At 50.0% G+C, this 17,278-nt stretch overlaps 1 long non-coding RNA gene across 2 annotated transcripts; it reads right to left on the reverse strand.

The window, feature by feature from the left end:
* Positions 1–9,386: 9,386 nt before the first annotated feature.
* Positions 9,387–15,583, reverse strand: LOC137842664 (uncharacterized). Of its 2 annotated transcripts, none has more exons than XR_011089153.1 (3): positions 15,017–15,583; positions 14,705–14,935; positions 9,387–11,281 (listed from the first exon to the last, which is right to left on the reverse strand). It is a non-coding gene; the product is annotated as an uncharacterized lncRNA (long non-coding RNA). The 2 variants fall into 2 exon arrangements; XR_011089152.1 differs by having other exon boundaries at positions 15,519–15,578.
* Positions 15,584–17,278: the final 1,695 nt, after the last annotated feature.

A 17,278-nucleotide genomic window follows, 5' to 3' on the forward strand; every position in this document is an offset into this window, starting at 1 on the left:
GTCAATTTTCTAGGAAAAAAGGCCACTCCTATGAGAATGTATATGAGAGTCCCAATGGCTAAGTAAGAGACTCCAAGAAACTTCTGAGTGCACATTTTAAAATCAAAGCTTGGGGATGCAAAGAAGCATTGCAAGCAGGTGCATTATGCCTCTTTGTGCTTTTTTGTTGTTGTTGTTTTGTTTTTTGTAGCTGCTGTGAACACCCTCCCTTCCCTTGAGTCAGACGGCTCAAAATAGATGAGTGCCCCATGTCTTTGATGCTGAGAGCTTCCTTTGGTTGAAATCACTTTAGTTCAAATAGACTGAAAATACCAGCTTATTTTTAATAATACATTATTATTAAAATGCTTATAGGACAAAAATCTGTCACTCTTCTTAATTAATTCTGCAGAAACTCAGTGTATGTTTTTCAAACAGTAAGGTACTACAAGGGTATTTTTCCTGTCTTCCTAGCTGCAGATGTGTAGAGAATCCTAATTAAAACCTTTAAGTCTCATTCCATTTACAAGAAGGAGTGTATCATTTTTCTTTTAGCTTTTTTAATACAGGGTCTCAATGCCCATTACAAAAATTCCAATGCATCTTTGAAGTTAGCAGCTAATTATATTTCTCCAAGTTATATATCTGGAGTTCTAGAAGTGGGGAAAGGCAATTACTTTTTTTCTCATTTAGCATAACAATCTCCAAAGCTTTATTGGAGCTCCAGTGAGTCATGCTATAGATCAGAGCCCAGGCTGGGAAGAGGAGGAATTTGGGGGTAAGGCAGGGTGCTTACTCAGCTCTTCCTGGCTTCTTCCCTTGTTAGTATGCCATCCCCACCAGGATGCTCTCTAATTGTTTGTTGAATGACCGCAGTGCTTTTTGCCTCAATAACTTTGCTTGGTAGGTCATTCAACACATTCATTATGGGGGCACCTGCTAGCACTGCTGTAGCTAAGGGTCTGTCAGCATTTTACGGGAGTTTATAACTTGGCTGTAAATGCTTGTGTGGAGCTGAAAATTGTTGCATGATTTCTCCCAGGCAGAAACAGGCTGGTTCAGCCCATTTGTTACCATGTCACTTCACCCAGGTGCTGTCTTCAGGCTGCAGAGAGCACAACTCCTTTCTGTGCGCTGGGGCCACTGTCCCCTGCTCAGCACCTGCACTGCGCTGCTGGCTTCGGGATGGAGCTGGCTCTGTCCCCTGCAGCACAGCAGCCACCATGCAGGGTGCAGTCCCCCTGCCGTGCTGCTCCCCTGGCAGTGCCTGACACCAGCCTGATGGGAGCAGGGATGACGATAACCTCCGGGCACTGCGGGGCTCCAGGTGCCCTGCAGCTGCTCGTGGTGCTGGCGTGGGTCTGCGGGGGGCACCTGGGTGCTGGCACCTGGTCCTGGGGGAAGCCTGGTTAGCTGCAGCCTTCATTAGCCTTCCTTAGCTGAGTTATTACAGGCTGACAGTGCTCTGCTACTGCTTTAGAAGGGTCAGTCAGTTACTCTCAGAACTTTGCCTTTTTTCTTTTCACAAAAGTAAGCCTAAATGTTTCCTGAGATGGACCTGAAAGTTGTGCATTAGCCCAAAGTCATGCATATCTGGGCAGGCTGTGGTACCTGGTGATCATGGCATAAATAGTTCTGGTGGTTTTCATCCTACCAAGGCTGCACTTGAAATAATGTGAAGAAAGAAATAGAAAACCAAGTAAACTCTCCCATGTGCTGGAACGTGGGGGCGAAACTGAAGCCAGTTCCCAGGCGGCTCACAGCTCAGCCCCCATACTTCTGCCAAGTACGAGAGCTAAGGCGATGGGCACCTCTGCGCCTGCCTGCACCAGGGACAGCGTGTCTACCCTCTGGCAGCTGTTTCATCCCCTTCACTTCCGTGTGTCTTATTGTTGGGGCTGTCCCAAACCCCTGACTGTTTTTCCAAACTTGTCTGCTAGCACTCTGCACATATGCTGACACCAGGGGTGAGTTCCCAGAAGTGTTTTGTGGGAGCAAAGGAAAAGGACTCAAATGGACAGAGACCAAAATGGGTCCGGGCAGCTCTGTTGGCAGCAGGATCTCTTTGCGGTTCATCTTCCTGCGAGCTCTCTCCCTCTCACCCTGCAGACGGAAGAGACGCTGGCGGCTTCAGGAGCGGAGGAGAAGCAGGCAGGCCCCGCAGGCTCCAGCCCCTGCTGCTGCTCCCAGGTGGCGGCCGTGGGGCCGTGGTGCTGGAGGCCCTGTGAGGCCGGCTGTCTGCAGCCCTTTCCTGCCTGGTTATTGTGCTATTGGGCTGAAAGTGCTCCCAGAGCCTCGGTCTCCAGCATGCTGCCTTGAGTGCTTAGCCTAGAAATGAGGTCCGAGCTGTGCAGTGACAGGGAAATGCCACCCTCAGTTGCCCTGCACCAGGCAGAGCCACTTCCCCATGCCTCTGAGGACAGAGCCCTGCTCTGGGCGTGAGGACTGGGCAGCTGGGCCTTGCCCCATGGCCATGGAGTGGTGGTCACTAGGTCAGGGCTGTCGGCACATGTGGGCTGCAGCACAGAGACGTTTCACTGCTGGGGAACCAGCAAGAAATTAAATTCTCCACTTGGCTGGTCTGGGTGACTCGGCTTTGCTCTGCTGACTTGTTCCTTCATTATTTTTTGGCTGTTAACTGACTGCAAGCTTGTCTTGTCTGTTTAATGCCAGCACAACAGCTCCATGGGAGGCAGAGCCTCCCTGGTGTTGCCTGAGCGTGCTGCATTACTGTCCCCATTTTGTTCCCTCTGCGGAGAGGAAGGAGAAGCCCCAGGTGCTGCAGGGCCCAGCAGCTGCCCAGGGGTTTTCTCTGTGGCCGGAGCAGCCCCGTGGGCTCAGTGGGCTCAGTGCGCGGGGGCCACACATGTGTCCTGGCCAGGGGGACAGCCAGGGCTGGCCCAGGCAAGCTGTGGACAGTCATTATTAAGATTAATCTTCCCATCACACCTCTTGGAGCATGACAAGGGAATCTCCAGGCAGATGGGTTTGTGATGGACGTGCCTGTCCTGGCTCTCTGCAGTGCCTGGTGCAGCCACACCTGGAGCCGTGGAACCAGGGGGATGAGTGTGCAGGGGCTGCCCATCACTGGGCAAGGGGTGCTTTGGCCCCCAGAGGGGCTGCAGGGAATGCCTGCATGATTTCTTGATTTGTCAGCTCCCTTTTTGGCATTGCACTCTGTGCCAGAGACAGGGCTCTGCCCTCCGGGAGCAGCCATGGCAGCTGGGCTGAGCCAGGGTCCCAGAAGTGTCTGAAGCAGTTACACAGTGCCTGGGGCCCAACTGATGCCCAAAATATCTCCTTGCTGGGCTTTGGTACTTTCCAGCACGACTCCACAACGCTGGCCTGCCTTATCCGTGTAGCTCATGGCATGTGCTGCAGCATCACTCTGTCCAGAGCTCACGGGACACAGGAGGAGGAGGCACCCAGTTCACAGACCTTGATTAAGCTGGCACAGGAGGTAGCACTCCTGGCAGCAGCATTAATTTCCTAGCTCTGTGTGGCTGCTGCTTCCCACCGCACACAGGGCATCCATTGCATTGCTCTGTCATTCTGAAGACCTGCAGCTTGTTGGGTTTGGGGCTCTCTATGGACAGCAGACATGTTACTTGTAACGTGCCACTCTGCTCTAAGTACACACTTTTCTGTCTAGACTTTTGCATTTTGGAGACTGCACTGGGGACCAGGTGCAAGTGCCCAGGAGCTGACCTGGTCTGGGGCTGGAGCCATGCACCCAGGCAGACCTGGCCTCTCTTGTCCCAGGTGTTTGGGCAGCTGGCAGCAGAGGGGTGCTGGTTTTGTCCCACTTGATGGGTCTCTGCTTGGGAGGCTGACTGCCTGGACTTGGATGTGGAGCCACTGCAGCCAGGCCCTCAGAGCAAGGCTTAGCAAGCATTGTAGAATTTTGCTTAATTAAGAGCAAGTGGAGGATTTAAAGATTGGGTTTTCTTCATCCTGTGATAAATTAACCTTCTTCTTGCTCAGGAGGACAGGCAAACACTTGAGATCAATGATCTTGCTGATGCTTGGCCTCTTCCTTGTTTGGAGGGGGGAAAAAAACACAAAGTGTGTCAGCCCAGGCCCCTGCTGCTGCCTTGGGGGGCAGCAAATGGAATGTCTGTGGGTAATGATGATGAATGGCATGATTCATACCGAAACTTGGACCTAAAGCTGGAATTCTAGACCCTATTCATGGAATAATACAGCTCCTGCTGTGCTATTTGGTGGAATTTACAGTGCAACCGGAGGCTCTGGAGTTCTCCAGGAAAACCTCCCTGAAGACAGGGCAGTCCTTGGGCTGCTGACTTATGCCTGCATTTAAAGACCAAAGGGCTCATGTCTCCATGTAGTAATGACAGTATGCAAACACTGGTTTGAGCTCAGGGAAGCCAGCATGGCCGTGTGCTGCTGCAGGCAGGTGGGGCAGCGCTTGTGGCTCCCTGCTCCCAGGCACTGCACCCCGAGCACCGTGTCTTGACCCTGACCCGCTGGGCACCATCCACGAGCGGGGTTGTGCTCAACATCAGGGATTAGGCAGAGGGTCAGAGCCTGAGACCCGAGCAGCTGTCGGGAGCTGGGGTCCAGAGCTGGGCCTGGCAGCCCCTGGCCCTGCAGCCTGAACTGAAGGGAGCTGGCACAAAACGAGTCCTAGTCTCTAGTCTTTTCATTTTTGAGCATTTAAAATAAAATAATAGTATTTTCGGTTTCTCAGAAATTGCTAGTTAGATGATGCAACACCTGCTGCTCTATCCAAGCAATGCTGGTCCTGATCTGTAGTTTTTGCTTTTCTAAACTCCTTCTTTAAATGTATTCTTATACAGCAGTGTTGACCTTTTCCACCAGCCCCTGTGGAGTGAGGTTGTATCTTGTGTAAAAGTCATATCAAATGGGCCACAAAAAATCACTCTTGCCTGATTAAAATGAATAGTCTAGACGACGTGTGCATTTTCCTTCTGTGTCGTTAGCTTTGTGTGAGAGCTTGCAGCAATCAGGGCATTTATGGGAGAAATACAGCTACAGGTACTGCTAGCTGCCTTAGCGGATACTAATTACAATCCTTGTAAGGATTGATTTGCAAAGAAAATTTCTATTGCCTCAAGGACAAATGCTTGTGCAAATCATATTATTGTGTATAAAGAAATTGGTAACACTTTGTGAAACAGTTCATTTATAAATACTTTACTATTTATTAAATTAAATGGTATAACAATCCTTTTGGTAAGTTAAAAAAAATATATTTTTTTTTTTCTTCATTATTTCTGTGCTATGAAACAGGCTATTAGATTTTGGTCTATATCAGTTGTTAAGATTTTATCGTCTGTGCTTTTTGTAACATGCTGCATCTTAGACATCTAGGGCACCCATGCTGTGCTCAAGGCAATATGGAAGGTAGCTAACTTCAGCAACCCTTTTCCATTTCCTTAATTTGATCCTGAAATTCTAGAAAAGAATAATTCTGAAATTGCCTGTTTTTTGGAGCATGGGATTTCAATGTGGCAAATAACACAAACCACTGGTTATTTGTATTTCCATGGAGGGTGGTGTGAAGCCAGGCCTTGTGTCCAGATTCACCATTGTCCCCTGACCACACTTCCAACATGGAAATTATGCAGTTATTTTATTCCTGTTATGTATTTTACCTTGAGATATTAGGAAAGGAAGAACTGTGCAGGGGGAGATGAGAACATTAGTTACATTTATCAGTAATCAAGGGCCTGCACATTAATGGTGCTGTGCCCACAGTCCCAGGTTTACCACCTCCATTCCTACTTGGAGAAAAAGAAGTTGACCTTGCCTTCTAAAATTCTTGCCCACTCTGGCAAACAAGCAGACAGGACATCTTTACTGAGCTAGAAATTTCTCTTGAATGTACCCTCTTTAATTTATGTTCCCTCTCACTTCATTGCCTGCAGCAAAACCCATTAATGGTGGCAGTTTGTGACACAACTGCAGGCTCCTCTAATGGGTAGCTCTCCTGCAATTCCACAGCTCTCTTGCTTCAGAGGAATTTGCTGGCATTGTGGTGCTCAGCTTCTCCCCCTCTATTTCCCAGACTCCAGAGACTAATCCTTCCTTCAGTTGGTTTTGCTGCTACTATGGCAATATTTTCTCCCCCATAGTGGTAATCATACAATGGTCTCTGAGAACAGCAGGAGAAACGGTGCCTGTTAGATGCATAAAAGGTAAGATGAACTACATGTCATAAAACTTTTAAAAGTTCCTTTTTTGTGTTTGTGCGGGGGTTATTTTATATGGCTTTTGATATGAAGCTAAAATTGCACATCAAAAAGGATAATGCATCTTTAAGCTGTTACAATGACTTCTAAATTTTTCATTTAATGTCAGTGAGGAAAAAACCCCCTCAGTTGGCTGAGTTACGTTGGTGAGATGGCTGTTTCATTCCATAAAGTGTCTGCAGTGGATTTGAACAGTAGGAAATCCAAGGGTGATAAATAGCTATTTCTAAGTAAATTTCATGCAATTGCCCTTTGGTTAAAGTCTTTCCTCTCAGCACTTTCCTGTGCACATAGCCCAACTAATAATATTCAGGAGCAAGTGCTTTCCAGTGTGACAACTGATTGCACTTTGAAGCAGTAAATGGCTGATTTCATAATTGGTATAATTTTTCACAAGTACCTGAATGTCATATACAGAAAGAATAAGCAACCTGGACTTAATACGGGAGCTTTTTCAATTCTCCTAAAAATCAATAATGTATTAAACCCCTCTAACTGATTAAAATAATGTGAACCCTGAGTAGGTTTTGTGAGGAAGGCAGGTTTCTTCAAGGGTGGCAGATTTATGGCAAAAGGGTTAATACATGGGGAGAATGGGGATATGTTACAGATGGAGTCAGTTTTCCTAATTAAACTTTTATCAAGATTTTCCTGGTTTGAATTGTTTCACTTAGTGCAATGGAAAAGAGCATTTCCTTTATTGTTCAGGCCAGCACTTGCAGCGTTCACATGTGCTGAGAGCACTGTCCTCGCGGAGAAGGTGATTATAATAACAAGAAAGATGGTATCCGTTCTGAAGATTACATGCTGGCTCCAGAGGATTCCTCTGCCCTGTGACAGGAAAAGGCACAGAGCAGTTTTTCAGCAGTGAGCTTGTGTTTTCACGGTGTGTGGATGCCTGTGCAGCCTCCTGCATGGGCGGTAGCCTGGGGCACAGGACCAGCTCCAGCCTGGGGAGGACGTTGCTGTAGCAATTACTTTCCTGTGTGGTGGGCAACTTCTTTTTTTTTTTTTCCTCTTTGCATAGGAAAGTTCAATTAGTGTCACAGTGACATGAATGTTATTAGCAGCGTTACAAAAGAAAGAGCCTATCTATCAGGAGATAAACGGAAGGTGCTTTTTTTTTTTTTTTTTTTTTTTTTTTTCCTCAGGATTTTAAGATTTCTTGAAGTCCTTTCAGGAATACTACTGAGAATAAATATTTGAAGATATATCAAGAAAACATTTGTAAAGAGAAAAGCACAGACGCAGTCTGACAGCAAGGACACGCAGGCAGGTGCAGGGGTTCCTGGCCCCACGATGGCTCCATTGGGATGTCCGGCAGCCGAGCATGCAGCCAAGGTCGGGGGGGGGTGAAACCAGTGGGATGCTTAAAAACCCGAAGACTTCCATTAAAGCCTGCCCTGGCTTCTGCAGCCCATGGAGCTGTTTTAGTCCCAGTGCCGTTCTCCCCCCAGCCAAGTGGCACTGTGTCCCCTGCCCCCGGGGGACACGTCCCCACCTACCCCCCAGTGGGCACCCGGGTGGCAGCTGAGACCCTGCCTGCCCTGTGCACTCACGGTGCTCTGCGGCCCCGTCCCTCCCCAGGAAGGCTCTTCTGTCCCCGGAGCTGTCATACGCAGGTGATTGGGGAATCTACTGAAACTTCACTTCTCAAGATCAAACATCTTAAGCTCCATCTTATTCACGTTTGTCTACTGTTTCTAACTCATTTCCTATTTTCCAGCTGAGGAACTCTGCCAGAAGCACTCTTTGCCAGAGATTAAAACAATTTAGGAAGCAGACACCCAATTCCTTTCTGTGGATAGTAGGCAAATTGGATATCTGTGAGAAGCACGCAAATTTTATTATCAACAGATAGTTTGCTACTTAACTATCCTTAAGAATCCCCAAGTATTTACAGGTTTTTGTCGAGTGTCCCGAGCCAAACAGAAGACATCAGAGGGTGCTCTGCTCTCTGGAGGGACCTGGAGCCTCTTGGCCCTGCCTGGCCCCTGTCCATCCGTCTGTGCACTGTCGGGTGCACCTCCTGCGCCGTGCTGCCACGCTCCAGGGCAAGCTGCTCCTGGGCTGGGTGCTGCAGCCCCATCCCTTCCCCGTGCAAGTGAGCAGCAGCTCAGCACCGGGACTCCTGTGCTCAGGATGTGGCTGCGTGTGCCCAGGGCAACCGTGCAGCCACTGCCTCGCCCACCGTGGTGTCAGAGCCTTGTGCTCCGTCTTATCACTGGCTTTGGAAGGGCTCCCGCAGGGGCTGAGGTGTGTCTGCTCCCAGAGAGCCGGCCCCTGGCTGGGGCAGCTGTGGGCATGGTGCGGGGGTACCATGCTGCTCCGGGGAGCCTGGCGCTGCCACGTGTGGCGTTGCCATTGTCACACAGCTTGTGCCACCGCCACCAAGCACAAGATACTGAAGTGAGAGCAAGCGTCTGGGAGAAACGAGCAGAGCTCAGATGCCACAGGCCAAAGCACAGCTGAAAAGGAGTCTTCATGGTAGCTGCGCTCTGTTCAAGGCTCCATGTTTCATACCCACCAGAAAAGCTTTGTTCTGAGTTCGTTGGAGGCGATGTGCTGTTATCCTAATGCAGTCTGTGCTCAGTGAATTTGCTTGGATGTTTGTAATGAGGCCAAGGGACATGTGAAATAGCATTTATGTCATTAGCAGTGGCTCTCATTGATTTGTATCAAAATAGCTGTTTTAAATGTAATTACCACTAATTTGTGAAAATGCACCATTAGATATGTAAATTCATTGGCTAATGGCTGCATGAGGCAGACTACATTGAGTGGGATGACGCGGGCTAACGAAACCGGCACCATTTCTCAGCTTGCTAAGCAGGTTCCTGTGAGCTGGTGGGTGCCCGAGGGCTTGCTGGGCTCCCCCGGGCCGCACCAACAGCAGCAAGCACCGGCAGCGGGGTGGGAGCAAAGGGGACCCGGAGGGGCTGTCCCAGCAGCGTGGTCCTCAGCGCCCTGGTGCGCGGCAGCGATGCCTCACGGCCCCGCTGTGAGCGTGGTTCATGGGGCTCGGGAAGGTACTGCCAGATCCAGGAAAACAAAGGGGCGATGGCTCTTAAATTTACACAAAGATCAAAAAAAATCATGGGATCGTTCATCAGGATTGCTGTAGTTCTTGACCACATAGTAAATGATTTATTTAATCTTAATATATTCCATAAAGAGTCCCCATATTTCCATAAATATGTCATATCTACCTAATACATAGTAATGAACCTGCTCCAAGGGTAAATAAATAAGATCTAAGCTCAGCAAGCCAATGTTTATCAAAGGGAGATATACAGATATTGAGTCCTTTAAAGTACCATTCTTCACAGCAATCGCAGCCAAGTTAGGCAATTTATAACATGTCAAGTCAATTAGAAGTCCCAGTGGGCACAGCGTGAGCCTGGGTGTGGAAAGGGGGAAACCTCTGACGAGGAGTGGGTCCGTGGTGCGTGTCCAAGGGGTGTGCACTCCTGTGGGTGTGAGCACGCTCGTGCACGGCCGCACAGCTGGCACACCACTGTGCAACGCCGCGGGGAAATGCCACCAGTGCTGCTCCTCCCTCACTGGTACTTTGGAGCGAGGGGGGGGATGATTTCCAATACATTATCCCTCTACTATGGCTATTTTAACATGAGTTACTTTGTACTGAGATCTCTTAGTTTCCACGTTTAGAAAAAAAAACTTATTTTTTGTTTTGAAGTTTTTTTATTTATTTAAAGCAATTGAAGTAGTTTCAAGATAAATTTTTCTTGGATTGTTTTAATTTTACTTATTGCATTATTTCCATGGAATTATGTGTAGCAGTGCATAGCATAGCATAATATACTAGTCAAGTATTAGTTTTTATACAAATACATTATGATACAATTGCAAATGGAATTAACTATTAATTTGTAAAAGTTGCACCTTTTAATCTTATTTTCTATAGCAAAGTATTTCCTGTCTGTGTTGTAATTAGTTTGACAAAGTCAATAATAATAGAATATTCTGATTATGTCAATATGACATGTAATATTATGCACTTCTACTACTATTATGCATATTATGACATGACTTGACATGATATGACAGGTCACATTATGCGCTACTACTGATGTCATAAAATAATGTAAAAGTAATGAAAACAAATTTTGAAATGAAAATTTTTTAATGAATTCATGATTTTTTCTAAGACAAATTCCTAGGCCAATCGTCTTCATTTCCAATTTAAAAAAAGTTTGTTTTCTTTTCATCCAGGAGGCAAAAGGGTTCTGTAACGTCTCCCACGAGCAGGGAGCCCCTTGGTTTTGATCTGCTCACCAGCCCCAGCTGCTTCCTCAGTGCGCAGCTCACTCACAGCCCACACGGGCACCTTGATGCCACAGCCCGGCGTATGGCACGTCTCACCCGCTCATGCACGGGTGCTCTGGGTGCACGTGCGTGGGTTGCCCCGGCAAAATGTGCTGCAGGGCCCCTGTCCTGGGGCACAGGCTGCTGGAATGCGGGGCTGCGTGGTTCCCTTCCCTTTCCCTCTGCCTGCTGCCTCCCGGCTCTGCTGCCACTCGCCCTGCTCTGCTCGGGGCACTCGCAGAGCGCGGGGGTCAGTCTGCTTCTGTCCCAAGTAAAATATTTTATTCTTCACCCTCTCCTTTACTGCCTGCTCGGTACTTTGGTCACCCACAATACAATCGGGTTTTGTGCTGACTCTTAAAACCCTGAAAAGTGGGACGAAGAAAACTCCATGTAGAACTCGGCCGTGTCCTGGCAGCTGATAAGATGTGTGTGATGGAGACGCTTGCTGACATCAGAATGGCAAATGGTTTATTTGTGAGCATTTAATGTGAAGTGTGCAGCATGCTGCTCCTATTTTATATTCATTTTTACTGAGATACAGTGATAATTCTCACCTCCCAGAGACACAAAGCAGTTTGGAAAACATTTATAACAAGTCATTAGTGAGCTGGATGCTTAAAACTCCGAGTCTGTCCTGGTTTCATATACATTGTACTTCTGAAGGTGTAGATTCCCTCTGCAAATCATTAAGAAAAATTGGCACTTGCTGGCAGGTAGGTAGGAGTTTTAGTGGCCTGGAGATTTAAGCAGAAATCAAATATGGTCACCAGGGAATGTAGATTGTGCTCGACGTTCTCCTACCTAAGAACCAGTCAGATAACGCAGCAGCTGGAATTTGGATTCATTTTTAATGAAATACTTTTTGCAACAATCCTACAGCAGCCCCAAATGGTGGCAGATCAGAGGACTGCCAGGTGGAAGATCTCCGCCTGCCTCAGCTCAGTCACGAGCCCTTTTCTCTGCGCCTGGGGAGCGGTGGCTGCGGGCACGCGGCTGAGCAGGGGAGGCAGGCGGGGGCACAGGGCGTGCATGGGGCGGGCAGCATCTGGTGACTGCAAACGCCGCACAAAGGAGAGGCCCCTGGCAGCCCCCAGCCCTCTCACCTGTGGCCGTGCACCAGGACACAGCACCCAGGCGCCCCTTCCAGCACATGGCTCGGCGGGGTGGTGCCAGGCGCACCCGGTCCTGCCGGCTGGGTGCAGCCCCCGCAGCCCCCCGAGGCGGGGCTGGTGTCCCTGGGAAGGGGAGCACTGCTCCAGGGCCCACCGGCCCTCAGGGTGCGGTGGGCAGGCGAGCACCCGGCCAGCCGCTGGGCACCGCTTCCCAGCCTGCTGGGCACCTCCAGCACCTTTGGGTGCTCTGGCACGTCCTGTGGCCCCCTGGCAGCGGGACGGGGGCACCAGCAGCACGGCTCCCTATCGGCGGCCTCGCTGCCAGGTCACTGCTGAATCCCCCGGCACCGCTGCCCAGCACAGAGGAGCCACGCGGGTACCTGGGCTCTGGAAGCCTTTCTGAGGGGCCGTGGGTCTCTGTGGCAATGCCGGCCAAGTGTGACAGTGCAAGATGGAGCTGCTTTCTCCGTACCTCTTGCACAGGAGGGCAGGGGCCGGCCCCTGGAATATTCCCCACCTGGCAGCAGGGGGAAGTGGTGGGAGAGCCCTGCAGAGCCCATCCTTCCCTGCTGCCTCTGCCCAGGAAGGTGTCTTGCTGGGGCTCTGTCCTTTGTGCATGGGACGGGCAGCACATCTGACAACTCCTCGCAGGCACAAGGAACCCTGGTGATAAAAAAAAAGGTCATTGAGAGACCTCACCAGGGTCTTTTTCAAATGGAAATGTCATTTATTATTATTTAGTGCTGAGAGTGCTCAGAATAAAGGCAGCTGATGGCTGGGGAAGCTTCAGCCCTGGCAGCCTCTGGCCTCTGTTCCCAGTCTCACAGGACGTGGTACAGAGCTCCTCTGAGCTGCTGTCCTCCTGTTTGGCAGCTGCAGGACTTCCCTGCCTGCCCGCCAGGCATGGGGCTGGTTGGTGAGGGGCTGGGTGCTCCCCACACGAGGTCCCCATGTCCAGCCTGCTGCTGCCGTAGGACACGAGCATGCAGCATCCTCAGTTTCTGCTTGAAACGCAGCACACAGAGGTGCGGGAAGTGTCCTGCAGTGCTGGCTGCTGCCGTCCCTGGTGCCGCCTGTGGCTGCCAGCTCCCAAGGTCAGACAGGGCTGCCAGCACATCGGACCCACGAGAGTTTCATACAGAGCTGTGAGGCAGCAGGGGATGTGGGTGAGGAGCTGCAACATCTGCCACTGCCTCTTCAGAAACCAGGGGACACCAACAGCTGCTCGGGCACAGACGTTCTGGTCCTGGTGGCCCAGCTGCATGGCCCAGCCCCACACCCCCGCCAGCCTGCAGCTCCGGCTGTGCCGCTGGCACCAGGGATTGCAGCCACGCTGGCAACACCAGGCTGCCGCCAACCCCGGGCTCCGGCTTCCTCCTGTCCTCCCGAGGTGCTGCTGGGGCAGGGGAGGGATTCCTATCACCGCTGCCCAGCAGCACCCGTCTCTGGGTCAGAGAAGGGAATTATTAGTGCAGCCACCACATAAAGCCAAAATCCCAGCGAGGGCCCACAGAGGAGCGCGTTGCCCAGGCACAGCAGCCCCCACTCCCCAGCTCCGCCGCTGCCCTCCCTGCCTGCAGCACGGGCTGGGGCTGTGCAAACAGCCCTGGCTGGAGCTGTCTCGGAGCAGGCGCTCGTTGGCGTGCCACTGCCACGTCCATGAAAGCAAATGAAAGAGTTTTGATCCAAATTGCATTTCCCCTCTTAGTCTGGAGTATGTCGGCACATTACAGCCTATAATATTCCACTGCTGCTCTTTTGCATGATTTTTTAATTAAAAAACTATGGAGTAAACAAACATTCTGCTCTGGAGTAGCCCTGCAGAGACCCATCGATAGGCACATTTACATCCCCACACTTTTTCAAGAAAGTTTATATCTTAACAACAAAAAAATAATAATAATATTACCCACCCAAACAGTTAGTATTGGATAAAAGTTTGAAGTGAAAGGCAGCTGGCAACCTTCTCCAGCCCATGAAATGATATTAACATTTTATTATTCTAAGGTGAGCTTTTTGAAACGGAATTTTAAATGTTACCCTGCTGTTCCAGAACACAAAAACCTTTAATTTTATGCAAATGAACAGCGAGGAGCTGAGCGCTTAATGTAAACGAACACTTTCTTTGTAGGAGAGGTTGGAAGAGAAAAAAAATTTCCCAGGGATTCTTTAATTGCTGTCTGAAATTATGTAAATCCCACCGCTAGGCAGAACGCAATTATCCCGTGCCCCTCTCTGCCAGCATTGCTAATGTCTAACAAAATATCGGTGGGTGACATTTAGTCGAGGTAATGCAAATGAGAATTAATTTTTTTCCAAGACAAAGGGCAGCTAAAAGATCACCTCATTCATATACAGCAGAGGGGGTGTGGGGAGGCAAAACCAGAGGACTCCGGCAGGGAGGGGTGGTGCGGGAATGAAGGAAGACAGAGGAAAGTTGTAGTTGTGACAGTCCACGGGAAGCTGGGACAAGGCCAAAGCTGATGAGCGTTTCTGTATCTCTTTATTTTTTAAAGGAATGAGCCTCTGGGTGGGGGGCAGGTTGTTTGTTTTTCTGTTTAATTCATGGTCATCCTGACAAGGGGGTAGGGTGGGAAATGTGATTGAAACCCCCTAATGGCTCTGCCTTGTGTTGAGTAAAGACTGCTTGTAATTTATCACCTAGTTGTGCTGATAACTAGCAATAATTCTATTAAATATTCAAAGTGAGGCTTTCGCAACACAATTATCAAGTGGGATTTGTTGTTTCAGAAATCCTTCATGAGCACAAAAAGGTGCAGAGAGTGTGCCGTAGGGTAATGGGCTTCCCTTGCTGCTGCTGCCACTGGCTCTGGGGCTACCTCCTGGAAAGCGACATCCCTGCCAGCATGCGGAATGGGGAGGGGGAGGCTGCTTCTATTTTTGTAGCAGAGATCAGGGAATTCACATAGGATTTTTCCTTCTTTTCTCTTCTTGTTTTCCTTTCTGATTTTTATTTTTGGTTCTTGAGTTTCATAGCTATCTTTGCTTCTAAGTCCGCATCTAAGAGCTTGCAACTCTGCTTACCTTTTAGAAGAGAAAAGCAAGCCCCAGTGGGAGATGGTGCGAGGCAGGGGCAGGTATATGTGAAGAATGATGAAGTACATAGATGCTCAGAAGCCTCCAGATCAGGGTAAGGAGTGCTGCTGGAATTATCCTTTGAAATGTACACTCTCTGCAGGGAGGCCCCAGGGATCATCCTTGCTGGAGGAGACGGGCTGAGTTGCACCATCTGCTTGGGATTTAGGACAGGCAGATCTGTGAAAATATGAATTAAAAATACAGAGTACCAGGAAAGAGTTTCCTCTTGCCCATCTTTTGATATTACACTGAGCAAACCTGGGTGGCTGGTGCTGCCTGCGTGCCACGGTGTCCTCGCGGCAGGGCTCCGCTGCCTGGGGCGGGCTCCAGCCAGCACAGATGCTGCCACGGCTCATGCCGATGCCCCCGCGCTTCGCATCCAGCCCTGGCGTGTCAGCACCCCATGGTCTGCCTCAGGCAGTGGGGCTGGCGGGCAGGGCCGGGGTGGGAGCGCTCGCGCCTGCTGCAGCGGGTGGTCCCAGCGGTGGTGGCAGAGGGCGCGCAGCCCACGGTTCGGCCGGGAGCAGCCCAGCTCACATGCCTGACTCTGGTGTGTGCTGGCACTCATCCACAGTGCCTCGGCAGGGGCACCTACACAGCACCCTCTGGGCTGTGCGCTGCCCCAACGCGCTGCCCCACACTGCGAGGGGCAGACCTGGCTGCGTGACCCCAGCAGCGCAGCCTGCGGCCACTGCACAGCCACCTTGTGAGTGCATGAGCTCCAGCGCTGAAAGGAACAGGCAAATCATCCATTTCCTACCGTTTCCTATCGTGTTCCCTTCCCTTGAGTTGCTCAGCCTGGTGCATTGGCATTCCCAAGTCACCCACAGGGAGCTCCCCAGGCTGCCCAGCCCCTCCTGCAGCTGTTCGGGGAACCACGGGGCTGCCCTGCCAGCGGCAGTGCCGGGGATGGAGGTGGATCGGTGCCATTGCAGGCAGAAGCTGCCCCTTGCCTGCAGGGCACTGCTGCCGTACAGACAGCAGCTGTCCTTGTCCTCCTAAAATTTATAATCTTTATAATCTAAGATTTAGACTCTTCAAAGCTTTATGCCTGTCTTTAACCTGTAGCACATGCATAGTCTCAGTGGGATTTCTCATCTGCTAAGAGTTAAGCATGTGCATAAATCTTTGCAGGCTTGGGGCCTAAGGCATTCCTGCTCGCACATGCACACACATTCCTGTGCACACAAGTCATGGAACAACTGCCGTGCAAATTCTCACTCACAAGGCTGGCTGTCAGAGCAGGGAGGCATGCCGAATCCTTTATGCTCACGCCAACCTCCTGAGCATTTCTTAGGCTTTTTGGATGCTGTGGTGGTGTTGAACTTCTGACACCACCTTTAGCAAATTCCCATTCTCTGTCCACATTTCTGGGAAGCACAAGGAGGGCTGTTAGCAGGCAGTAATTGTGCTGGAGGTGAGCGCAAGCAGGGAGCAGTCATTCACAGTCACAGACAGCATTTGGGCCAGGGTGGGAACAGCAGGTAGCTCAGAATGAGAACTGTAATACCAAGTACTTGGCATGAAAAGGAAAGCATGCCGAAGGCTTGCTGCACTGTGAGTGCTCCTCTCGCTTCCCTCCCCCAAGGTGCGAGCTTAGAAACACGGCCAGGGCAACAGGCACTGCGCCCAGGACTGCCCTGTGCAGGCTGGCACTGTCCAGTGCAGCCTTTTGTGCTCACTGTTGTGAAGATTTTTTAACTGGCTTTATCACATCAGTTTCATTTTCATCAATGCAAGCCAGCCCAGGGTGAAATCCAGATAAGAAACCAGTGCAGATTTTTTTGTGGCATAACTGAATTGACAAAGCACCACGCCTACCTCAGGCATAGCAGCATTCTGATAGCCTGTGCTTGTGGGGCGTTCCTGCAGGTGTCTGTACTTGGCAGCACAGTGTTTGCAGGGGTCTGGTCTATGAGACTTCACCACACCAATATATAGCCTTTACTTTCTGAGTAGTAGTCTCTGCCATCAAGTGATGAAACAAGAAGCAATACACTTTACATTTAAAATCATCGCTGCAAAACTCCTTTTTTGTCCTCATGCAACGTTGATGTTGCTTCAAGTCATGACATGAACTTTCATGAAATTACTCTTTTCACTTCATATCTTGAGTTTGCAATGAGAATGGATATGGCCTTTTTAATTTAGGGTTAGAAAATCCAGGCAAAGACATCAGGTGAGAAGTGGCATTTCATAAATGTCTTGTGTTCTACAGCATTCACTTTGTTAAGGACGAAATCACATTAGTTTCCCTAAAACATCATCTGCACGCTGCACAAAGTTATTGCTGTTAGAAGCAAACCCTGGGAGAAGAACTGCACACACTGGCGTTTGTGATCTGCAGCTTGCTGCGGGCTGCTGCCCACTCGCCGCGCGGCCGCGAGCGCCCGCAGTCGCTCAGGTCAATTGCTATTTGTCAACGGGAGCCGTGGCTGTGCCCCAGGCAAAGTGCTGATCACAGCACAGCACCCTCTGAACTGACCCGGGCATTTAGCCTTTTCTGAGAAATATTTACAG

The sequence above is a fragment of the Anas acuta genome, chromosome 20, assembly GCF_963932015.1.
Source record: "Anas acuta chromosome 20, bAnaAcu1.1, whole genome shotgun sequence".
Lineage (NCBI taxonomy): Eukaryota > Metazoa > Chordata > Aves > Anseriformes > Anatidae > Anas > Anas acuta.